The 26,972-nt window shown below is 36.0% G+C and overlaps 1 protein-coding gene across 9 annotated transcripts in view; it reads right to left on the reverse strand.

Moving 5' to 3' along the window:
• The window catches only part of LOC307187471 (uncharacterized protein), a 1,029,543-nt gene that overhangs the window by 557,998 nt on the left and 444,573 nt on the right, over positions 1-26,972 (reverse strand). For all 9 annotated transcript variants that reach the window (XM_079923575.1, XM_079923576.1, XM_079923567.1 and 6 more), the window contains one exon: positions 1,707-1,771. The gene's annotated coding sequence lies outside the window, so the exon portion shown is untranslated. The remainder of the gene's footprint in view (positions 1-1,706; positions 1,772-26,972) is intronic.

Here is a 26,972-nt window from a genome sequence, read left to right on the forward strand (position 1 = left end):
GGTGTGTGTGTGTGCGTATCTTAAGGTATGAACTAAAGAAATAGAAAACTACAAAGGCATGCCTGTACTCTCTGATGAAATAACCAAGAAAGAGCATGTAACTGGAAGTGTCTAGCCCACTGATGAGCGCTCTGTGGGCTACCTACAGAATTTTGTATTGAAGCCCCAGATATGGTTTATTGGTTGGACATGGCAAAGTTAGTGAAATGCCCTTCTGGGGAAGTGAGGATGAATTTGAGTCCCGTATTAACCACCACTGTTAGATTTTCTCAAAAGTTGGATGGAAGAAGACATTTTCATAGATAGCTAAAATATTAAAATTAAATTAAATTAAATTAAATTTAAATTTAGAAACTAAGGATATATAAGTAAGAATTCCTCTAGAGGAACACTTAGGGAAAGATTCAACACATTTGGTATTTTTCCTTTGTATTATGTGAAAAATCTTACTTAGAATGTAGTTCTAAATTTTAGGCCCTGTATTCATTAATTACCCTAACATCTATTTAAGTCTGATATCCTGTTTAGAATTGAGTAGCTATGTAGAAAAGAACAAAAAGATGAAGAAACTGACAGAATCATGGCATATTGACCGCTTCACTGCTCTCTGTTCAACAGAAACATCCTCCAATACCATGTCCAATACCTTCAGGTTCTAAACATCACCAAAGTCAGTGTCAATCACATTGGAGCCAGGGAGACCTGAGAAAACCCACGACATTAAGGCAAGCACAGCCCAGGAAGACCGTAAAACATCTCCTTTTACAAAATATACTATAGGGCATGAAGGGGCCTATGAAAACTGCTTAACTTTCCTGAACTTATTTTTGACATCTGTCAAGGGGGAATAAAATGGGTGTTCTGCCTTGTTTGTAGATTTATAAATAATGTGAAGTAATATTTGAGAAAAAGTTCTGTAAGTTAAAAATAGCCCCTATAAATATAAGGCATAATTATGAAAAATAAATGCAAAACTAATGACAGAATTCTTTATTCACGAACCTAATGTAAAACTCTTTAATCTTAAATAATTTACTGCTGGAATTACAGTGCCACCTAAAGACTCCATACCAGAATTATAGAACAGCAATCATCAAGTTTTTGGGGTGCTGTCTATATTCTGTCAACGTATATGGATATTTTGTTGGCAATATTCCATTACAAAGTGCTCTCTGTGATGGTCCACAATTCAATTCAGTTTAGAATGTAAATCTTTCATCAAAGAGTTCAAGGAATTTTTAGGCCTAAAAGCAAATGTGACCAGGAAACGGAATAGATATAGCATTTATATAATAACTTTACATTATATTGCTCTCTAAAAGTAACAAGAATGACATTTCCAGGAACCTTAGATAATTGGATCCTTATTAATTGAATCCATATATTCTATACTAAGAAAAACCTACAGTAACATAAATATATACATACACACAGTAAAGAAATAGAGGAGACTGATATAATGCATTGTTAAGAAATGGCTTTGTGTCTTTATACTGACCAAGGACCAACACGGTTCCTTTCCTCAAAGAGTAAGAGTGATAAAAAAAAAAAAAAAACTAATAAAATCAGTCTTACTGTAAACACAGGTGGTCTAAGATAACAAATGAAACACATATGTATGGCTAAAGAGAAAACCAACCAGAAAAATACAATTAGCAAAGTCATTCCTTGCAATTCTGCTTAATTCCTTAAGTAAGGGTTCCTACCTTTGTTAGGCCCTTCAGTGATATATTTTTTACTTGTGGTCCCACATGCCTTCCATCACTTTACCCTATAAAAGCAGAAATGACATATATGTTATTAGACTAAAGGTTATAGGTAAGTAGAGGTCCTTAACAAAAATTATAAAAAACACTTAATACAAGAAAAAATAAGTGCCTATCCTTCCCTAGAAAGGAGTCTCCCTGGCACATACATTCGTCTATGTAAGCTTATGAGAAACAGAAGTTCTACGTAAAGTTAGGATTTGGGGGCAAAATCCTTATTCAATAATCAGTGTGGAGAGACAAGGGGAATATGGCGGAAGAGTAAGACGCGGAGATCACCTTCCTCCCTACAGATATACCAGAAATACATCTACACGTGGAACAACTCCTACAGAACACCTACTGAACGCTGACAGAAGACCTCAGACCTCCCAAAAGGCAAGAAACTCCCCACGTACCTGGGTAGGGCAAAAGAAAAAAGAAAAAACAGAGACAAAAGGATAGGAACGGGACCTGCACCAGTGGGAGGGAGCTGTGAAGGAGGAAAGGTTTTCAAACACTAGGAAGCCCCTTCGCGGCCGGAGACTGCAGGTAGCGGAGGGGGAAAGCTTCGGAGCCGCAGGCGCCGAGCACAGCAACAGGGGTGCGGAGGGCAAAGCGGAGAGATTCCCGCACAGAGGATCAGGGCCGACCGGCACTCACCAGCCCGAGAGGCTTGTCTGCTCACCCGCTGGGGCGGGCGGGGCTGGGAGCTGAGGCTCGGCTTCGGTCGGAGCACCAGGAGAGGACTGGGGTAGGTGGCGTGAACACAGCCTGCAGGGGATTAGTGCGCCACGGCTGGCCGAGAGGGAGTCCAGGGAAAAGTCTGGAGCTGCCGAAGAGGCAAGAGACTTTTTCTTCCCTCTTTGTTTCCTGGTGCGCGAGGAGAGGGGATTAAGAACGCTGCTTAAAGGAGCTCCAGAGACGGGCGCGAGCCGCGGCTAACGCGCCGCGGCTAAAAGCGCGGACCCCAGAGACGTGCATGAGACGCTAAGGCTGCTGCGGCCGCCACGAAGAAGCCTGTGTGTGAGCACAGGTTACTATCCACACCTCCCCTCCTGGGAGCCTGTGCAGCCCGCCACTGCCAGGGTCCTGGGATCCAGGAACAACTTCCCCGGAAGAACGCACGGCGCGCCTCAGTCTGCTGCAACGTCACGCTGGCCTCTTCCGCCAGCCGCAGGCCCGCCCCGCACTCCATGCCCCTCCCTCCCCCACCCCCACCCCCGCACCCTGCCTGAGTGAGCCAAAGCCCCCGAAGCAGCGGCTCCTTTAACCCCGTCCTGTCTGAGCGAAGAACAGATGCCCTCTGGTGACCTACATGCAGAGGCGGGGCCAAATCCAAAGCTGAGCCCCTGGGAGCTGTGAGAACAAAGAAAACAAAGGGAAATCTCTCCCAGCAGCATCAGAAGCAGTATATTAAAGCTCCACAATCAACTTGATATACCCTGCATCTGTGGAATACATGAATAGACAACCAATCATCCCAAATTAAGGAGGTGGACTTTGAGAGCAAAATTTATGATTTTTTCCCCTTTTCCTCTTTTTCTGAGTGTGTATGTGTATGCTTCTGTGTGAGATTTTGTCTGTATAGCTTTGCTTCCACCATATGTCCTAGGGTTCAATCCGTCTGTTTTTTTTCTTAATAATTACTTTTTATTTTAATAACTATTATATTTGATCTTACTTTATTTTATTTTACTTTATCTTTTTTCTTTCTTTTTTCCTTCCTTCCCTCCTTCCTTCCTTCCTCCCTCTCTCCCTGCTTTCTTTCTTTCTTTCTTCCTTTCTTGCTTGCTTGCTAGCTAGCTAGCTTGCTTGCTTGCTTGCTTGCTTTCTACTTCTACCAATTCTTTCTTTCTACTGTTTCTCCCTTTTATTCTGAGCCATGTGGATGAAATGCTCTTGGTACTGCCGCCAGGAGTCAGTGCCGTGCCTCTGAGGTGGGAGAGCCAACTTAAGGACACTGGTCCACAAGAGACCTCCCAGCTCCACATAATATCAAATGGCAAAAATTTCCCAGAAATCTCCACCTCAACACCAGCACCCAGCTTCACTCAATGGCCAGCAAGCTACAGTGCTGGACACCCTATGCCAAACAACTAGCAAGACAGGAACACAACCCCAGCCATTAGCAGAGAAGCTGCCTAAGATCATAATAAGTCCACAGAAACCCCCAAACACACCACCAGACGTGGACCTGCCCACCAGAAAGACAAGATCCAGCCTCATCCACCAGAACACAGGCATTAGTCCCCTCCACCAGGAAGTCTACACAACCCGCTGAACCAACCTTAGCCACTGGGGACAGATACCAAAAACAAAGGGAACTACAAACTTGCAGCCTTCAAAAAGGAGACCCCCAAACACAGTAAGATAAGCAAAATGAGAAGACAGAAAAACACAGCAGATGAAGGAGCAAGATAAAAACCCACCAGACTAACAAATGACGAGGAAATAGGCAGTCTACCTGAAAAAGAATTCAGAATAATGATAGTAAAGATGATCCAAAATCTTGGAAATAGAATAGAGAAAATTCAAGAAACATTTAACAAGGACCTAGAAGAAAAAAGATGAAACAAACAATGATGAACAACACAATAAATGAAATTAAAAATACTCTAGATGGGATCAATAGCAGAATAACTGAGGCAGAAGAACGGAAAAGTGACCTGGAAGATAAAATAGTGGAAATAACTACTGCAGAGCAGAATAAAGAAAAAAGAATGAAAACAACTGGGGACAGTCTAAGAGACCTCTGGGACAACATTAAATGCACCAACATTCGAATTATACGGGTTCCAGAAGAAGAGAAAAAGAAAGGGACTGAGAAAATATTTAAAGAGATTATAGTTGAAAACTTCCCTAATATGGGAAAGGAAACAGTTAATCAAGTCCAGGAAGCACAGAGAGTCCCATACAGGATAAATCCAAGGAGAAATATGCCAAGACACATATTAATCAAACTGTCAAAAATTAAATACAAAGAAAACATATTAAAAGCAGCAAGGGAAAAACAACAAATAACACACAAGGGAATCCCCATAAGGCTAACAGCTGATCTTTCAGCAGAAACTCTGCAAGCTAGAGGGGACTGGCAGGACATATTTAAAGTGATGAAGGAGAAAAACCTGCAACCAAGATTACTCTACCCAGCAAGGATCTCATTCAGATTTGATGGAGAAATTAAAACCTTTACAGACAAGCAAAAGCTGAGAGCGTTCAGCACCACCAAACCAGCTTTACAACAAATGCTAAAGGAACTTCTCTAGGCAAGAAACACAAAAGAAGGAAAAGACCTACAATAACGAACCCAAAACAATTAAGAAAATGGGGATAGGAACATACATATCGATAATTACCTTAAATGTAAATGAACTACATGCTCCCATCAAAAGACACAGATTGGCTGAATGGATACAAAAATAAGACCCATATATATGCTGTCTACAAGAGACCCACTTCAGACCTAGAGACATATACAGACTGAAAGTGAGGGGATGGAAAAAAGTATTCCATGCAAATAGAAACCAAAAGAAAGCTGGAGTAGCAATTCTCATATCAGACAAAATAGACTTTAAAATAAAGACTATTACAAGAGACAAAGAAGGATAATACATAATGATCAATGGATCGATCCGAAAAGAAGATATAACAATTGTAAATATTTATGCACCCAACATAGGAGACCCTGAATACATAAGGCAAATACTAACAGCCATAAAAGGGGAAATCTACAGTAACACATTCATAGTAGGGGACTTTAACACCCCACTTTCACCAATGGACAGATCATCCAAACTGAAAATAAATAAGGAAACACAAGCTTTAAATGATACATTAAGCAAAATGGACTTAATTGATATTTATAAGGACATTCCATTTAAAAACAACAGAATACACATTTTTCTCAAGTGCCCATGGAACATTCTCCAGGATAGATGTCTTGGGTCACAAATCAAGCCTTGGTAAATTTTAACAAAATTGAAATTGTATCAAGTATCTTTTCCCACCACAACACTATGAGACTACATATCAATTACAGGAAAAGATCTGTAAAAAATACAAACACATGGAGGCTAAACAATACACTACTTAATAACGAAGTGATCACTGAAGAAATCAAAGAGGAAATCAAAAAATACCTAGAAACAAATGACAATGGAGACATGACCCAAAACCTATGGGATGCAGCAAAAGCAGTTCAAGAGGGAAGTTTATAGCAATACAACCCTCCCTTAAGAAACAGAAAACATATCGAATAAACAACCTAACCTAGCACCTAAAGCAATTAGAGAAGAAAAAATAAAAAAAAACCCAAAGTTAGCAGACGGAAAGAAATCATAAAAAACAGATCAGAAATAAAAGAAAAAGAAATGAAGGAAATGATAGCAAAGATCAATAAAAGTAAAAGCTGGTTCTTTGAGAAGATAAACAAAATTGATAAACCATTAGCCAGACTCATCAAGAAAAAAGGGAGAAGACTGAAATCAATAGAATTAGAAATGAAATAGGAGAAGTAACAACTGACACTGCAGAAATACAAAAGATCATGAGAGATTACTACAAGAAACTCTATGCCAATAAAATGGACAACCTGGAAGAAATGGACAAATTCTTAGAAATGCACAACCTGCCAAAACTGAATCAGGAAGAAATAGAAAATATGAACAGACCAATCACAAGCACTGAAATTGAAACTGTGATTAAAAATCTTCCAACAAACAAAAGCCCAGGACCAGATACCTTCACAGGCAAATTCTATCAAACATTTAGAGAAAAGCTAATACCTATCCTTCTCAAACTCTTGCAAAATATAGCAGAGGGAGGAACACTCCCAAACTCATTCTACGAGGCCACCATCACCTTGATACCAAAACCAGAAAAGGATGTTACAAAGAAAGAAAACTACAGGCCAATATCACTAATGCACATAGATGCAAAAATTCTCAACAAAATACTAGCAAACACAATCCAACAGCACATTAAAAGGATCATACACCATGATAAAGTGGGGTTTATTCCAGGTATGCAAGGATTTTTCAATACGCAAATCAATCAATTTGATAAACCATATTAATAAATTGAAGGAGAAAAAGCATATGATCATCTCAATAGATGCAGAGAAAGCTTTCGACAAAATTCAACACCCATTTATGATAAAAACCCTGCAGAAAGTAGGCATAGAGGGAATTTTCCTCAACATAATAAAGGCCATATATGACAAACCCATAGCCAACATCGTCCTCAATGGTGAAAAACTGAAACCATTTCCAATAAGATCAGGAACAAGACAAGGTTGCCCACTCTCACCACTCTTATTCAACATAGTTTTGGAAGTTTTAACCACAGCAATCAGAGAAAAAAGAAATAAAAGGAATGCAAATCAGAATAGAAGAAGTAAAGCTGTCACTGTTTGCAGATGACATGATAGTATACATAGAGAATCCTAAAGATGCTACCAGAAAACTACTAGAGCTAATCAATCAATCTGGTAAAGTAGCAGGATACAAAATTAATGCACAGAAATCTCTGGCATTCCTATACACTAAGGATGAAAAATCTGACAGTGAAATCAAGAAAACACTCCCATTCACCACTGCAACAAAAAGAATAAAATATCTAGGAATAAACCTACCTAAGGAGACAAAAGACCTGTATGCAGCAAATTATAAGACACTGATGAAAGAAATTAAAGATGATACAAATAGATGGAGAGATTATACCATGTTCTTGGATTAGAAGAATCAACATTGTGAAAATGACTCTACTACCCAAAGCAATCTACAGATTCAATGCAATCCCTATCAAACTACCACTGGCGTTTTTCACAGAACTAGAACAAAAAATTTCACAATTTGTGTGGAAACACAAAAGACCTCGAAAAGCCCAAGCAATCTTGAGAACGACAAATGGAGCTGGAGGAATCAGGCTCCCTGACTTCAGACTATACTACAAAGCTACAGTAAGCAAGACAATATGGGACTGGCACAAAAACAGAAATATAGATCAATGGAACAGGATAGAAAGCCCAGAGATAAACCCACCCACATATGGTCACCTTATCTTTGATAAAGGAGGCAGGAATATACAGTGGAGAAAGGACAGCCTCTTCAATACGTGGTGCTGGGAAAACTGGACAGGTACATGTCAAAGTATGAGATTAGATCACTCCCTAACACCATACACAAAAATAAGCTCAAAATGGATTAAAGACCTAAATGCAAGGCCAGAAACTTTCAAACTCTTAGAGGAAAACATAGGCAGAACACTCTATGACAAATCACAGCAAGATCCTTTCTGACCCACCTTCTAGAGAAATGGAAATAAAAACAAAAATAAACATATGGGACCTGATGAAACTTAAAAGCTTTTGCACAGCAAAGGAAACCATAAACAAGACCAAAAGACAACCCTCAGAATGGGAGAAAATATTTGCAAATGAAGCAAATGACAAAGGATTAATCTGCAAAATTTATAAGCAGCTCATGCAGCTCAATTAAAAAAAAACAAACAATCCAATCAAAAAATGGGCAGAAGACCTAAATAGACATTTCTCCAAAGAAGATATACAGACTGCCAACAAACACATGAAATAATGCTCAACATCATTAATCATTAGAGAAATGCAAGTGAAAACTACAATGAGTTATCATCTCACACCAGTCAGAATGGCCATCATGAAAAAATCTGGAAACAATAAATGCTGGAGAGGGTGTGGAGAAAAGGGAACACTCTTGCACTGCTGGTGGGAATGTGAATTGGTACAGCCACTGTGGAGAACAGTATGGATGTTCCTTAAAAAACTACAAATAGAACTACCATATGACCCAGCAATCCGACTACTGGGCATATACCCTGAGAAAACCATAATTCAAAAAGAGTCATGTACCAAAATGTTCATTGCAGCTCTATTTACAATAGCCCAGAGATGGCAACAACCTAAGTGCCCAGCTTTGGATGAATGGATAAAGAAGATGTGGCACATATATACAATGGGATATTACTCAGCCATAAAAAGAAACGAAATTGAGCTATTTGTAATGAGGTGGATAGACCTAGAATCTGTCATACAGAGTGAAGTAAGTCAGAAAGAGAAAGACAAATACCGTATGCTAACACATATATATGGAATTTAAGAAAAAATATATCATGAAGAACCTAGGGGTAAGACAGGAATAAAGTCACAGACCTACTAGAGAACGGACTTGAGGATATGGGGAGGGGGAAGGGTGAGCTGTGACAAAGCAAGAGAGAGGCATGGACATATATACACTACGAAACGTAAGGTAGATAGCTAGTGGGAAGCAGGGAGATCAGCTCGGTGCTTTGTGACCGCCTGGAGGGGTGGGATAGGGAGGGTGGGAGGGAGGGATACGCAAGAGGGAAGAGATAATGGGAACATATGTATATGTATAACTTTGTATATATGTATATGATTCACTTTGTTATAAAGCAGAAACTAACACACCATTGTAAAGCAATTATACTCTAATACAGATGTAAAAAAATAATAATAATCAGTGTGAACTGTACTTTTCCTTTGTACATGATTACCTTTTTCCAGAATGACAAGGGGTTGTCTATAGAGGCAACTAATAAGAAAAGCTGATATTCAGGGACTTAGATATCATCTATCTCTCTAATTCTTTCCAAATCAGGCACATGACAAACTCGTGTAATAGGCTTGCAGGAAATATTTGTTTAATAAATAAATAAATTGTAGGACCTACAAATTGATTATGTCTCTGGGATAATGTCTTGAATAACATTTGAGAAATTCTGGAAACAAGTGCATTTAAGAGGTGTCTGGTTTCACTTTTATCTCTCATAAAAATGTCATTCAGTTCACAAGTTATCTTGTATATGAAAATATATATCTACCAAAGAAAGTAATGAAAGGTCTCTGTTCTTTGTTCTATACTTTTATAATCATGAGGAAAGTGATGAGGGTAAAAGATATATATATATATATATATCTTAGTTTTATAGGACTGTGATATAGATTACTTAACTATAATTTAAAAGCTTACTTAGATTTTTTTAATGCTTAAAGTTGAATAAAACAGCTATTTAGAGAGGCATTTCTCCTAAATCCAAGAAACTAACCAACAATATAAAACAAAACATGTGATAGTGAATATTTTCAGTAAGATAAGAGGATGTACTTTTTGTCACATAAGCTGAATCTAGGAGAGGACTATGACCTTTGTTCCTAATAAAACAAGGGAGCACAACATATTTATTATGAACTAAATAATTCAAAATACCTATATTAATCAGTGGTCTCTACAGAAACAGAACCAGTAGGAGATGATAGAAAGATAGATGATAGGTATATATAGATATATATAAACATATAGAAATAGACTTATGAGAGATTGGCTCAGGAATTATGGAGGCTGCAAAGCCCCATGATCTGCTGTCTGCAATCTGAAGGCCCTGAAAGCCAGAGGTGGAGTTCCAGTCCAATCCTGGAGGCCTGAGAACCAGGGGAACCAATGATATAAGTTCCAATCTGATTCTGAAGACCCAAAAATCAGGAGGGCCAATATCCAAATTCAGGAGAAGACGAATGTCCCAGCTCAAGCAGAGAGTAAATTTGGCCTTCCTCCACCTTTTCATTCTATTCAGACCTCCAATGGATTGGATGATACCCACCTGAACTGGTGAGCACAATCTTCTTTACTGTCTACTGATCCAAATGCTAATCTATTCCAGAAACACACTCACGGACACATGCAGAAATAATGTTTTACCAGCTATCTGGGCATCCCTTAGCCCAGTCAAGGCAACATATAAAATTAACCATCACAATACTTTAGAATAAATATTCAATATTCTTTGAGCAAAGGTCAGTGTTCAAGGTTTGACTTGAGATGGTGCCTTAAAAATGCACAGATGATAAAATATAATAGATGTCATACATGAAGTTATTCTTATTCTAGACTATTCTAGAATAATTTATAAAGCTAAAAGATTATCAAATAGTTAATATAGTTGAGTCCTGGTTTACAAAATTAAATGCAATTAAGGATGCAGTCATATGTTATAAAACATTATAAAATATCAAGTTTAAAAATTCTTAGTAATAATATAAAAATACATTGTATTTCAACATTACTGAAATGTTGGCAACATGGTAGGCTATTATGAAAATTATTGTGAGCCAAAGAATGGGAATAGAACTAGACAAAAATAGAAGAACATCATCAAAGGCAAAGTAAATTATAACTAAAAAATTAAGTGCAAATTAGGAGCTGGCAATCTAAGGTCCATGTGCCAAATATGCCTTTTGGGGGTATTTTCAAACACATGTATTGTCAACTGTGTTTCTGTCTGCCTTGTTTTAAAGAACCCGCAAAGCTCTTCTTAGCTTGCTGCTCTGAAGAGTGTGTGTGGTCATTATCAACACTCCAGTTGACTCATACTCTGACAAAATGACAGACAAGTTGGCACAAAGCTTTTAAAAAGTTACAATTTCTCTGAATTAACCTACTGTGGCCTAATTGACTCATTTTTTAAAAGAAAAAACTGAACAACAGCAATAACGAAGAATGAAAATCTAATGAAGCACAGCTTGGAGATACTCTAATAAACATGTGGTAGAATACGTTTTTCTTAAAAAGAAAACTCTAGGAATTTTATAATCCTAAATTGATCAACAGAGGCCTTTTATCTGATAACACAATTTCCTCAGATTGTAAGGCAGCAGGAGTCTAAGGAAATGTACCCATAAAATTAGAGTCCAACAGCCTCAATTTGTACTCAGTTTGAAAGTGTTTATAAATTTTTATTAAGATTCCTTCATTAGCCTTTAATACTCAACATTCTACTTATTGTGGACATATTATTACAAGAGGTCCTAGCCTAGATGACAGCACAATCTAATTAGAATGTGTCACATTTGGTGTCACTTTTTCTACCTGAAGCTCGTCATGCCTCTGTGAACAGACACGGGCTTAACCCTGAGGAGAATTTGAAAATTCATCACAGGCGAGTCACAGAAGTGTGACCAAGTTTAGGGTGAAAAAATAATTATCAGATATAGCACTCTCAAATTCTTTGGCTTTAGAGATAACAAAATCTTGTTTAGCCAGAATGCCTGGGGAGCAGGACAATCTGATTAAATTGATTTTCTACCTAAATTATGGTAAACTCATAAAATTTTTAAAATTCATTATAAAAAAAGACAGAGTTATTAATAAGAATCATGTTTGACATAATAGAGGAAGAGGTGGTAGTTACAGTTAAATATTTATGATTCTCAACCATTTGGAGGCACACACACATACACACACACTACATCTCTATAGATATGAACATAGAGATAGAGGAATAATGTACAATTACAAAGTATTATTCCATATGACATTAGATATAAATAAATTGACTTAAGGAAATACATCAGTGCTTCCATAATCCAAAAAGCACCACATACTCAGGTAACAAGAAGGCAGGATGGTTGGCCACTGGAGGTGGTCCTAGATATATATTTCAATACATGCTAAAACCTTTCTAAATGCGGTTAGAGTTATTCCTGGATTAGATTGAGAGTATACCAAATAAAACTGCTTTCTTGGTGGATGAGGATCCAATAAGTAAAGCATCATATGAATTATTTTTAAAAGATCAGTAATTACTGAAGAAGATATAAGTTGGCAAAGAAAAATCTTCCAAAAACAAGTATCAAGGGAAACTCCTGATTTCCCACATATGTAAAACATATCCTAGAGATCAGAATAAGTCAATTCTCTCTTTGCTTCTCCTTGCCCGATGAAGTTTTGGCAGAACACTTTTTCAAGTTCATAGATTTCAAAAAATCTCCAATCTCACAAACTAAACACCATCTGTAATTTTTTGTAACTGATGATATGGAATATTTTAAGTCTTCATTTTCTTTTATTCCTTTCATTACTATTGATTTGTGTGTGTGTGTGTGGTGAGAACATTTAAGATCTACCTTCTTAGCAACTTTGAAGTATATAATACAGTATTGGTGACAATAATCACAGTGCTCTGCATTAGATCTCCAGAAACTATTCATCTTATAACTGCAAGTTTGTGCCCTCTGACCAATGTTTCCCCAGTTCCCTCACTTCCCCAGACCCTGGTAACCACCATTCTACTCTCTGTCTACAAGTACAGCTTTTTTAGATTCCACATATAAGGGATATCATGAAGTATTTGTCTTTGTCTGAATTATCTCACTTAGCATAGGCCTTCAATGTTCATCTCTGTTGTCACAAGTGGCAGGATTTCCTTCTTTCTCATAGCTGAATAATATTCTATTGTATATATAAACACCACATCTTCTTTATCCATTCATCCATTGACAACTCAGGTTGTTTCCATATTTTGGCTATTGTAATGTTACAAAGAACATGATATGCAGATGTCTCTTCAATACCTTCTTGTCATTCTCTTTGGATATGTACCCAGAAGTGGGATTGCTAGATGATATGGTAGTCTTTTTTTTTTTTTTTTTTTTTTTTTTTTTTTTTTTGCGGTACGCGGGGCTCTCACTGTTGTGGCCTCTCCCGTTGTGGAGCACAGGCTCCGGACGCGCAGGCTCAGCAGCCATGGCTCACGGGCCCAGCCGCTCCGCAGCATGTGGGATCTTCCCAGACCGGGGTACGAACCCGTGTCCCCTGCATCGGCAGGCGGACTCTCAACCACTGCGCCACCAGGAAAGCCCGGTAGTCTTATTTTTTTTATTTTTTGAGGAACTCCATAATGTTATCAATAGTGGCTGTGCTAATTTACATTTCTACAAACAGTGCACAAGGGTTCGCTTTTCTCCACATCGTCTCCAACACTTATAGCTTGACTTCTTGATGACAGCCATTCTAACAGGTGTGAAGTGATATCTCATAATTGTTTTGATTTGCATTTCCCTAATGATCAGTGATACTGAGCATCTTTTCCTATACCTGTTGGTCATTGGATATCTTCTTTGGAATAAATATCAATTCAGTTCCTCTGCACATTTTTTAATTTGTATTATTTGCTTACTTGTTTTTGAGTTGTATGATTTCTTTATGTATTTTAGGTATTAACCTTTTATCAGAAATATGATTTGAAAATATGTTCTCCCATTTGTAAGTTACCTTACCATTTTGTTGATTGTTTCTTTTGCTGTGCAGAAGCATTTTAGTTTTATGTAATCCCACTTATTTGCTTTTGTTGCTTGTGCTTTTGATGTCATATCCAAAAACCATTCCCAAGACCAATGACAGGGAGCTTTTTCTCTATGTTTTCTTCTAGGAGTTTTATGCTTACAAGTCTTATGTTTAGGTCTTTAATCCATTTTGAGTTAATTTTTGTGAGTGGTATAAGATAGGGGTCTAATTTCATTTTCCTGCCTGTGGTTATCAAGTTTTCACAACACCATTTATCGAAGAGGCTATCATTTCCCTATTGAGTATTCCTGGCTCCCTTGTCAAATATTAGTTGACCTTATAAGAGGTGTTTACTTCTGGGCTCGCCATTCTGTTCTATTGGTCTATGTGTCCATTTTTATGTCAGTACCATAATTTTTTTGATTACTATAGCTGTGTAGTATAACTTGAAATCAGAAAATGAGATGCCTAAAGTTTTGTTCATCTCTTTCAGAATTACTTTGGCTATTTGGGGTCTTTTGTGGCTCAGTACAAATTTTAGAATTGTTTTTACTATCTATGGAAAATACCATTGAAATTCTGATAGGAATTGCACTGAATCTATAGATGACTTTGGGTAGTATGGGCATTTTAACAAAATTACATTTTCCAATTTTTGAACATGGGATATTTTTACATTTGTTTCTGTCCTCTTCAATTTCTTTCATCAAAGTCCTGTTTTCATTGTACAGATCTTTCACTTTCTTGGTTAAATTCACTTCCAAGTATTTTATTGTTTTTGATGCTTTTGTGAATGGGATTGTTTTCTTTATTTCTTTTCAGATATTTTGTTATTACTATATAGAAACATAACTGATTTCTGTATGTTGGTTTTATATCCTGTAAATTTACTAAATTTGTTGATTAGTTTCAACAGGTTCTTTGTTGAGTCTATAGGATATTTTATATATAAGATTATACTATCTACAAATAAAGACAATTTTATTTCTTTTCTCATTTGAATGCCTTTTATTTCTTTTTCTTACCTGACTACTCTAGTTAGGACTTTCAATACTATATTGAATAAGAGTCGTAAGAGTGGGCATACTTCTCTTGTTCCTGATTTTAGAAGAAAGGTGTTCATCCTTTCACCTTTGATTAAAATGTTAGATGTAGGTTTGCAGTATATGGCCTTAATTATGTTGAGGTATACCCCTTCAATACCCAGTTTGTTCAAGTATTTCATCATGAAAAAATGTTGAATTTTGTTAGATGCTTTTTCTGTATCTTTTGAGATGATCATATGATCTTCATCTTTCAATCTATGAAGTGGTATATCACATTTATCTATTTGTGTATGTTGAACAATCCTTGCATCCCAGGGATAAATCCCACTTGATCATGGTGGATGATTATTTTAATGTATTGTTGAATTGGGTTTGCTGATATTTTCTTGAGTATTTTTGCATCTATATTTATCAAGGATATTGGCCTGTAGTATCTTTTTCTGGCTTTGGTATCAGGGTAATGCTGCACTCGTTAAATGAGTTTGAGAGTGTTGCCTCCTCTTCAGTTTTTTGGAAGAGCTTGAGAAGGACTGCCATTAATTCTTTTTTAAGTGCCTGGTATGATTCACCAATAAAACAATCTGGTCCTGGGTTTTTCTCTGTTAGGAGGTTTTTGATTTATCAGATAAATTGCAGATCTTCAAGTCTTTGGGTTCAGTTACTGGAGGATTACTGTGATCTTTTGGTAATGTAATGTTTCCTTGATTCTTCATGTTCCCTGGAGTTTGCACTGATGTTTTCATGTTTAAAGTAGCAGTCACCTCCTCCAATCTATACTAGCTGCCTCAAGTGAAAGATACTTTTTATTGTTCCTGGTTATATCTGAGGCCTTCTCTGACCTTGTATGAATACACCTGCTCCACGCTTCTTGCTCCGTCTTATGGCAGAGTTCTCAAGCTTGTATGTCTTGATCTTACAGCTTACCAGGATGGCTGATGGTTATCTCTCTCGTTTCCCCAAAGGTGATGCTATGGCTCCAGTTTGTGGTTTCTCCCTTGCCCACAGACACTGCCCTGTTTTCTGCACTTACTCTCTGTGTACTGGACCTCTCTTCTGCCACCGGCCATAGTGTAGCTTTGGCACTGGGACATTGGGGGTGCCCATGGGCCCATTCAGTGGTTCCTCAGGTGAGATTTTCCCAGTGGCTCATGGGCAGACCTCCTGCTAGAGTCCAGAACCACATCTGTTTTATGACCTCTGATATTGTTAACTGCCTCTTTCTCAATCTCCCCACTCCCTCCAGTCATGGAAGTTCTGCCTCAATACTCTGGGTACTGTGGGAGAGAAAAGTGTTTCTCCATTAGCATCCTACACAACTGGGAAAGCGGGGTATTCATTCAATGTTTCCCTTATCCCCCATGGGACAGATCACCACAGGCTACTTCAGCCCCGTGCTGTGCCACCTTAGTGGAGGAGCAATGCTGGCAAAGTTCCTCTTACCCTCTCCAACACAACCAAACTCATATTTCTGTTGTTCCTGTTGTTCAACAGAGTGCTGGAATCTCTCCTCAGGAAAACTGAACTTCTACAAGGGCTCTTTTATCTGTTGGTGTTTGTCCAAAATAGAGCCCTCCAGGTGCTTCACAACCACAGTGGAAAGGAACTAAAGTTTGTTCACAGGCTCCTGCCAGTTCCACTGCCTGTATTGAGGTCTGTCTGCCTATTACCTGATGCACAGATGGAAAAGACTCCTCCTACGTGCTGTGGCATATGGTGCTGGATCCCACAAATCTCACAGAGACACTTTTGTTCACGGGTGAATGCCAAAGTTTAGTTGTTAAAAAGAGGACAAAAGGAGGGATGTCTTATGTAGCCATTATGCTGATGCCCAAGTCTTCATTTTCTTGATGCTTCCTGTCGAAGATGGGATAATGGCTTCTTATCCATCACAAATTCATGTATTTGACTGTATGTGTATATATATATATTTGATGGCTGGCTTCCATTAGTTTTCTTTCCAGTAAAGAAAAAAAGTGCTCCTGTTGACACTTCCATCATTCAAGATAAACTACCATCTATAGGCTGCCTAGACTTTGTTTCAGAGAATGAGTTGACATGAGTAAAGATACCACTAAAGATAGACTACACTGCCAAAGACAGAATAATATTAATTGGGTTTATGTATGATATGGGTGTTAATGCTGTTGCTCTGAAGAATGGGTATGAAGTGTTTCTCTAGAAAGCGTGCTTGATCACAAAACTCCTGTTGTAGAAACAGATATATAAGGAACCACCTTTGTTTCTAACCTTCTAAAGTCATCTTGTAAATTCTGAACCCCCCAAAAATTAACATAGACTTTGCACTTGTGAACAGTATACCTTGTAACATAGGTTACAAAATATATTTGACTTGGCAATGAACTACATTTTCAGAAATGATAGTTATTACCATGATGTTTCCATGGCATATGTTGACTTTGCACTAACAGCCATAAATCAGTAATTTAAAATTTAAAGGCCATCTACTACTGTATTTTTAACTGTGATCCTCACACATGACCTTCATTTTTATCATGGTAATTTCTTAATTTCACACATCAAAAGTCTACAAAAAGTGTATGGGTTTCTATGTTGTCCAATCTGGTTCCTTTAGAAAGTTAACTAAGTTACTAGTACCTTATCTTATACTCCCTATGTCTGAAAGTCTCAGCCCAAAGAACAGAGAAGCCAAGATTTTAGAAACTGAATTCAATTAGAAAAATTCTTATACATTCCTTAATAACAATAAAATATATTTACCTCAATAAAAGTAAATAATGCACTTTTCTAATATTTAATTATTTTTAAGGGCTGCTAAAGATCATTGTCCCAATTTTTTTAGTTTTTTTTTTTTTTTTGGTTGACTTGCCTAAGTAATTAATTCTTCAGTGGTTCATGATGATTTATAATGTTCCTTACCTTTGTGTCAACCACAAGAACATCATTTTTAAAATAAATTTCTTCACATAATTGACTATTTCAGTTTTAAAATCAGTGTAAAGGTATACAGGTTTTTCTTGTACTAACCTATCTGCTCATGATTCACCTTCTATACTCAGTATGAAAACTGGGTGAAAATTGACAATTCATGACTGGAATTGTCTCTAAGTAGAAGTAGACGGCTTTGCCAAGAAATAAAGCAAAATAGCAAAATGAAGAAGCAGGGAGAGATTTATTTTCTCCTGGAAATGTGCCTGTCTGATGCAGGTACATCATTTATGCTCTACTTTTTTTTCTAAAGAAGACAAATAATATCCATTCCCTTATGAAAACCTCTCATTCCAAAAAAAATTGCTACTTTCTCTAATGCCTTAAGTCTCAAAGTGGATTCCAGTTGTTTGTGTCATCCTGGGATATGAAATCAAATACTAAAAAGAGTGGACTAGGGCTCTCCTGGTGGCGCAGTGGTTGAGAGTCCGCCTGCCGATGCAGGGGACACGGGTTCATGCCCCGGTTAGGGAGGATCCCACATGCCGCGGAGCGGCTGGTCCCGTGAGCCATGGCCGCTGGGCCTGCGCGTCCGGAGCCTGTGCTCCACAATGGGAGAGGCCACAGCAGTGAGAGCCCCGCGTACCGCAAAAAAAAAAAAAAAAGTGGACTAATCCAAATTATTAAACTTTAATCCCTTCAAAGTCGAATGATCAGGTTCTGGGATCAAGAGTAGAATGTACTTCAGTCTATCCGAACCATAGAAAATAATACATGTTGGGTAATGTTGGTACATATAAATAATAATTTTACAATATCAAGTTGATTTCTAGTTGAGGAACCTGGAAGCCAATTCTGCAGCTCTCAGAAATTGGTGGAGTTTTCCAGTGTTTGCATATTCACTATAGGCTATAATTCTTTGTAAATACCGTAACAGAAGAAATGCAAAGAGAAAAAGATGTGAATGTTGATGTGGAATACTCTAATATGAAACTGGAAACAAATCTAAAATCTTAATTACTGAAAGCAATGCATTAATGGCAAAACAAAATTCAGGGAGAGCAGAAAAAATATTTTTATCTTTATAAAAAGAAACTGAACTTATACAGAGCAACATGTTACCTAATGCCCAACCTGCAGAGGATTTTGTATGCCTGCTACAATTCAGTTGATGTGAACCAAAAAAATGAAAGAAATTTCTCTACATGTAGAATATCTGTCATGAAACAAATATCAGATAAGGTAAGTAATGCTTTGGGTATTCTAAAATCCCATTTTAAATATAATAACTTTAAAATATTAAGTGCATGTGATATTATCTTTCATCTTAAAATGATTTTTATTTTGTCTTAATACTTCATTTTGATGTTTCCTTTATTAAATGTCTAAATCAGGGGATAGTTTTATATGTTAATGAAATGTATAATCTTGTCACTACATATCAGCTCATACTATTATCATATAAGTATATTATTACATTATATCAGTTTGTTTTGCAGAAAACCTCTGAAACTTTTAGTATTGCCCTTTCAGAAAAATGATGCACTGTTTATTGCTATTCTTTATTTGAACATGTTTAAATAATAATGAATCAGCATAATTGGCAACATTTTTTCCTTAGTGATCCATATAATATATCTTACAGTCTTAGATTCAATGAAATAAGAAGAGTGATAATACATAACTTTTATTGAGCTTTCCCTACTGCCACACACAAAATTTTGCATGTGTTAATTTCATTTAATCATTACAAAACTCTTAAGGTAGAACCTAATACTATTGCTATTTTATGCATTTGCAAATCAAGGTACAGTGGGTATATAATAATTACCCTAGATCAAACAGTAATGAAGCTTTGAACCCAGTATAACTATAGAGGCAGTCAACTTAAACACCTCATCACATTGTAACACTCAAGATATGCTATTTACTTGGAAGTAATCTTCTTCTTTAGGGGAAAATGAATAGCCTTAGATCTGAAACTAAAGTAGAAAATACTGTTCCTCCTAGAAAATCTCATCATTACCTCTCAAAAATTTAATGGCATCCTGTCAAAGATACAGTTTTCAAAAGAGATTTTAAAGTTCTGTTGTGAAATACTTCAAAGTTATTGCTAAATAAGAAATATTGACCCAACTTGTAGCAGTCCTTTAAGAACTACACTTTTACGTATGAATGTGGGTTAAAAAGAGCTACATTCTGTAGGGCTAGAGAAGGAAGCAAACAAATTAACCAACGTTGCATCCAATTTTTTTATGGGAAATTAGGTTTTGGTTCTCACTGGCCATACAATGTAGTGTTTACAGCCTTTAATTAAACTTAAACAGAACTTAAAACAGCAACAATTTCAATATTTAGGTGTAAACTGGTTCTGGACAACATTCCCCCCCAAAAATGAATTCTGCATATACATGTGGGATAATAATATCTTACACAGCATGCAGAGAATCTAAAAAGAATAGAAAAATTATATAGAAATAATGTGGAGAGTGCACAGTACAGGCAAGAAGTAAAGTGAAATTTGTATCTCTGAATCTCATTTATCAAAAATGACCTCTTAAAATTTAGAAACATTTTCTGCAATGTATTATCATTTATGATTCATAAAAAACATTCTTAATCATGAAATATTACCTAACATATTCTGCCTGAATACCTATTTCTTTTGTCAGAATTAATTGAAAATTCTGTTTTTGCCAGTTTGTACATCTGTCCCATAATATAACTAAAATGTTTTTGTGGTTCTGCAAGGTTGTTCCTAAGAACTCTTAGGATGGAGTAATTGAAAACATTTGCCTTGTAAAACATATTATCTAGGTTTTTTCATCTATACTAAAGTGACGAGGTTTGAGCAGACCAATTCATCCCAGGTAGAGCATTGCTCTCAGTGCTTATGTAATTACAACTTCATTCATGCCTAAATGTAAAGACAACGGAAACATCAGCTAGGATTACATGGCTGTGATACCAGTTAGTTTTTTTCTACTGAATAGGTTGTATGCCTTAGTAACCCCACATCTTATGTTAACATGGCATATCAGTGGTGAAAAACATATCAGCATCCATACCAGTCAACCTGTATAAGAAGGGATCATGTTTTACATCTACACCTCAAGTGAGTACAGTTAGTTTGGAAAAGAATCATCCTTTAGAGCTATCAATACAGAACTTTTCAGTGAATAAATGGAATGGTATTATCAGACTTAGGAGTATTTATAGATAGTATAAAGTTTGATTCAGTTTATCTCAAAAAATATAATTCATAAACCACATAATATTTGCCAGGGACTGTGCTAGATGATATACTGGAGTAGCAAAAAGCCACACTTCCTTCCCTCAGGAAAGCAATAACCAAGTGTGAGAGATAGACAAATATAGTCATTCAGGGTATCACCAAGTACAAGGTATACCTTGACATTTTCACTGATATCAAATGAGTTCTTCTTCTTGATATAATTTTGAAGAAGATAAAATATCAGAAGTAATTTTGAAGAGTCAAATAATTCTAATACAAACTTATTTGCTGACATTTGGGTAACTAAGCATATGAATCTGCCTATAATATAAGAGTGGGGAATAATTTTATGAGCAGCTAAATCCTATACAGCCAGGTATTAGAACACATATCTAGACTCACCATTAAATAAAAGTTTGTTTCTTACCTCTATAAAATATTCAATATGAAATGTCAGGTGTAAAAATATAAAAACATCACACAAGAAAAATCAATTTCTTTTTCAGAAATAAGAGTTCTTCCTCAAAATCTACAATTTGATTTTTTTTTAATTTTTACATTTGCAAAGGTCACTAAGTCTCTGTCAAAACTTGTATTTCATATATGTGTATATATATACATATATACGTATGTATATGCATATTAGACACACATACACACAGAAAGGAGATTATGTTTTCATGTAAATTCAAGGATCTTCAAACCAACCAGGAGTTATTAAAATTATATGTGTGTAACATAGCCTCACTAAGAGTTTCCTACTCAAGCTCTGGCTGAGAGTTTTCTTTCCTCTTTGCTTCCAGGAACATATTGGAAAACAAAGATTAAAGAGAATTCTGAAGTAAGTCATTTACTGAGAATTTAATTGTGAGTTTGCCAACCATGGTTTGATTTTTCATCGTCTTGTTCCAGGGTTATAAACCTTTCAAATTCATTTATATTTATAAATAATTCCCACTACATTACGTGCATGGATTATTAGGAATGTCTCCCAACAGAATTTTGTCAACTTTCTGTACATAATTAATTAAAAGCCCTGGTTCACTTTTTATCAAACTTTCACAGTGGGTTAGAATATCTGAAATCTAAACTGAAAGTCTCTTTTAATCCAAATGACTACTCATTCCCTAGTTTGGAAGTCTCTTTATTTCATGGATTTGAAAAGGGAGATTAAAGCCATCGGAGAAATCACCTTGGGCAGAATGTGGTTTTGCTGATAACAGAATTATGTTTCACAGCAAAGGAAGCCAGACCCTGTATCTAATTAACAAACCAACTGTGATAAAAACGAGTCAAAGGAGAAAACTTCTGGCCTAAAACTATGATCCCACCTACAAAAGAATGGAGAGGGTGTAACAGTTGACCTCTGTCCATACAATATTTACAATTCCCATTGTATTTCTAAGAGGAACTCAAATAAGCACAGCCTTCATATGCCCTGTAGCAGAGTAAAATCCCTAATACTACAACTTCACCTAACCCAGCTTCCTCGCAAAGGGACCTTTGAATCACCTAAGGAGATTTTAAAACCTACCATTGCCTGGGCTCTAGCACTCAGATTCTGTTTCAATTAGTCAAGATGGGAACAGAGAACAGTTTGTTTATGATATAATTATATGCATATATCATCAGGTGATATTACTATGCAAACAAGGTTGAAAATGCTGAAGCCCTAGTCTGTTAATTCTGAGGAATTTGGAGTCATGTAAAAATGTATGGATTGTGTTAATCTTCATAATATTCACTTTGTTTATCCTATCGTTTCCTCAGCATTACCTTAAATTTTGAAAGTGTGAATTTAGCATGAAGCAGTAGGTAATATACCAAAGATGCAGAAGGGTAAAATTGGCAATGATAATAAGTATATATTTAAAGTGGCACTTTACCAAGTAAAGCACTTGAAATTTAAAAGATGTTTCATATCCGTTGTCTTATACACCTGCTGTCGGTGATGGTATTGTTGTTTTTAGACTCAGGTGCCCAGATTTGAGTTAATCATATTCCTCTATCTATGGCACATTTACATGTTAGGCGCATGCAACATTTCTTCCATTTATTTAATCTTCTGTCTCTCTCCCATTTCCCCCACAACAGTAACAAAACAATCCAATTAGCAAATGGGCAAAAGACATGATGAGATATTTTACCAAAGAGATTACAGAGATGGAAAATAAGCTCATGAAACGATGTTCAACATCACTAGCCACTGTGCAAATACAAATTAAGATCACAATGAGTTATCACTATATGGGGGCACACCTCATTTTATTGCATTTCACTTTTTTGTGCTTCACAGATGTTGCATTTTTTTACAAATTGAAGAAAACTGTCGAGCAAGTTTATTGGTACCATTTTTCCAACAGCACTATTGTTTAACTAAAGTATGTACATTTTTTTCTAGACATAATGCTATTACATACTTAATAGACTATACTATAGTGTAAATGTTAAGTTTTATATGAGCTGAAAAACCAAAAAATTCATATGACTCGCCTTATGGTGATATTTGCTTTACTGCAGTGGTCTGGAACTGAACCTGAAATATTTCCATTACAGGTGTATAGATATGACTGTACTTATTAAAATGGACTGATGTTAATATGCTCTTTGGTGACCTGTGAGTCATTCAAAAAACCAAAGTCGAGTAATTTTTAAAACATTCTCTGTATTGCTGTAGCTTTATGGTAAGTCTTGAAATCATATAGTGTATTATCTCCAAAATTTTATTCTTCTTTTTCAAAATGGCTTTGATATTCTACATTATATACATTTCCAAGTGCATTTTAGAATTATCTATTATGCTTTAAAATGCCTGCAGGAAATTTTGTAGATCTATTTTGGGGGAATCTTAATATTGTCTTCTAATCCATAAACATGATACATCTATTTATATAGGTCTTTTTCGCAAAAAGACTTCATTGTTTAAACGCATAGATCTGGCTGAAATGTTATTAGATTTATGCTAAGGTATTTGATGTCATTTTTGATATTACTATATATATATATATTTTTTTTTTTTTTTTGCGTTACGCGGGCCTCTCACTGTTGTGGCCTCTCCCATTGCGGAGCACAGGCTCCGGACGTGCAGGCTCAGCGGCCATGGCTCACAGGCCTAGCTGCTCCATGGCATGTAGGATCTTCCCGGACCACGGCACGAACCCGTGTCCCCTGCATCGGCAGGCGGACTCTCAACCACTGCGCCACCAGGAAAGCCCACTATATATTTTGAGATACTTAAAATTTTGTTTTCCAATTGTTCATTGCTAATATATAGAAAGTCAATTTTTATTGATATTGAATCTTGCAACTTGGCAAATTCAACGATTCTGATGATTTTGGAAATATAAGGTTTAGTAAGTAAACAATTATGTTATTTGGAAAAATTATAGTTTAAAATTTTTCTTTCTAAATTGATTGCCTTTTAATTTCCCCCTAACCTTATAGCACTTCCTAGGACCTTTAGAATAATGGTAAATGGAATTGGTGAGAGCTAAGCTTGTTCTCTACCTTAAGAGAAAAAATGTTTAGTGTTTCTCCATTAGACTATGCATATGAATTACCTATAGATTTGTTTTTTTTTTAATGGCCTTTAGCATCTTGAGGAAATTTCCTTTAAATCCTATTTTGATTAGAGTTTTCAAAGAAAAGAGACATAAAATTTTGTCAAATGTTTTTGCTGTGTAATTGAAATATATAATTTTTCATTGTTATTCTGCTAATGTGGTGTTTTACATTGTTTGATTTCAATTCTTGAATCAAACTTGCATTCCTGTGATAAGCCTGACTTAGTCACGATGATTTATCTTTTTTTAATGTATTGCTGATTTACTAGCATTATGTTGAGAATTTTTACATCTGTATTCATGCCAAATTTTGATATACAAATCTCTTTTGTTGTAGCATTTTTTCAGGTTTTGGTATAAAATTAATATTGACCCATAAAATACGTTGGAAATTGTTCACTCCTATATTTCTCAAAGAGTGTGTGAAGTATTGATATTATGTCTTTATTAAATGTTTAGTACAATTCACTGATGAAGCCAACTGGGCCTGGAAATCTCTTTGTGAAAAAGTTTATGATTATGAATTATATTATTTTAATAAATAAGGGGCTCTTTGTATTTTCTTGTTTCTTCTATGTCAATGCTAGCAATGTATGTCTTACAAGGGTTTTGTACATTTTATATAAATCATCAAACATGTTAATATAGAGTTGTTTGCAATATTTTTGTATTACCTTTTAATTTCTATAGGATCTTCACTTATGTTCTCTCTTGTATTATTTTTATGATAATGTGTGGTTTCTCAGTTTTTTTCTTAATCTTTTTTTCAGATTTAGCAATTTATCAGTCTTTTTAAATAACTAATTTTGGCATTGTCAATTTTCTCTACTGTGTCATTTTTTTGTTTTCTTGATTTCTGCTCTTATTTTATAATTTCTTTTATTTACTTAGGTTTTAATTTGCTCTTCTTTTACTAACTTCTTGAACTGACAGTGGAGACCATTAACTGTATATCTTTACTCTTTTCTAATATAAATGTTCAAAGTTACATAATTTCTTCTAAGTATTGCTTTTACTGCATTTCACAAACTTTAATGCTATGTTTCCTTACCATTCATTTCACTTCTGAACCTTCATTCTAGAGACTACAATATTTATCTTTAATTGATCACAGTCTACTTTCAATATTATTACACTATTTTTAAAAAAGGGTAAGAGAACTCTTATAGTCTAATTCTATTTTCCCACTACTGCCCTTTAGAGACTTGTCTTAAAATTTGATTTTCTAGGGCTTCCCTGGTGACGCAGTGGTTGAGAGTCCGCCTGCCGATGCAGGGGACATGGGTTCGTGCCCCAGTCCAGGAGGATCCCACATGCCATGGAGCGGCTGGACCTGTGAGCCATGGCTGCTGAGCCTGTGCGCCCGGAGCCTGTGCTCCGCAGCAGGAGAGGCCACAACAGTGAGAGGCCCGCATACCACAAAAAAATAAATAAATAAAAATAAAAAATAATTTGATTTTCTATACACAAAAACACTATTAATACATTACACTTTTAAAGTTATGTATTTTTATTTCTGCTTTAATTAACTGACTCACCTAAAGATACACACACACAAACACACACATGATTTAACTATCTACCAAATGTGCACAATTTCTTGTATACTTTCCTCTGCAGCTCTTGTGACCTTGTATGATTTCCCTTCAACCTTAAGAAATTTTTTTTTTTTTTTAGAATTTCTTGTAGTTCAGGTACGCCAGGGATAAATTATCTTAGTTTTAGTATCCCACTCCAAAAATGAATTCTGTCAGCTTTATTTTATCCCAGAATAGTTTCATGTTATCCTTATTTTTGAAAGATATTTTGCTGAATATAGATTCTAGCTTGACAGTTCTCCCTCCCCTCCTCAGCATTTTAAAAATGCCATCCCATTGTTTACTGCCTTCCACTGTTTCTGGTGAGAAGCTAGCCATTATTAGTTAACATCATTTCCTTCTCTATAATATGTTTTATCTTCACTGGCAGCTCTTATAATTTATTATTTATCTTTACTTTTTTAGTAGTTGAACTACAAAACACCTAGGTGTGTTTTAATTGTAGGTTTTTGCAACTATCCTGTTTTCGGGTTTTGTTTTTCTTTTTAAATTTTTGAATTTTATTTTATTTATTTTTTTATACAGCAGGTTCGTATTAGTCATCCATTTTATACATATTAGTGTATATATGTCAATCCCAATCGCCCAATTCATCACACCACCATCCCCCCACCACTAATCCTCCTTAGTGTCCATACTTTTGTTCTCTACATCTGTGTCTCTATTTCTGCCCCACAAACCGGTTGATCCGTACCATTTTTCGAGGTTCCACATATATGCATTAATATAGGATATTTGTTTTACTCTTTCTGACTTACT

This window comes from Stenella coeruleoalba (assembly GCF_951394435.1).
Source record: "Stenella coeruleoalba genome assembly, chromosome: 6".
Taxonomy (NCBI): Eukaryota; Metazoa; Chordata; class Mammalia; order Artiodactyla; family Delphinidae; genus Stenella; species Stenella coeruleoalba.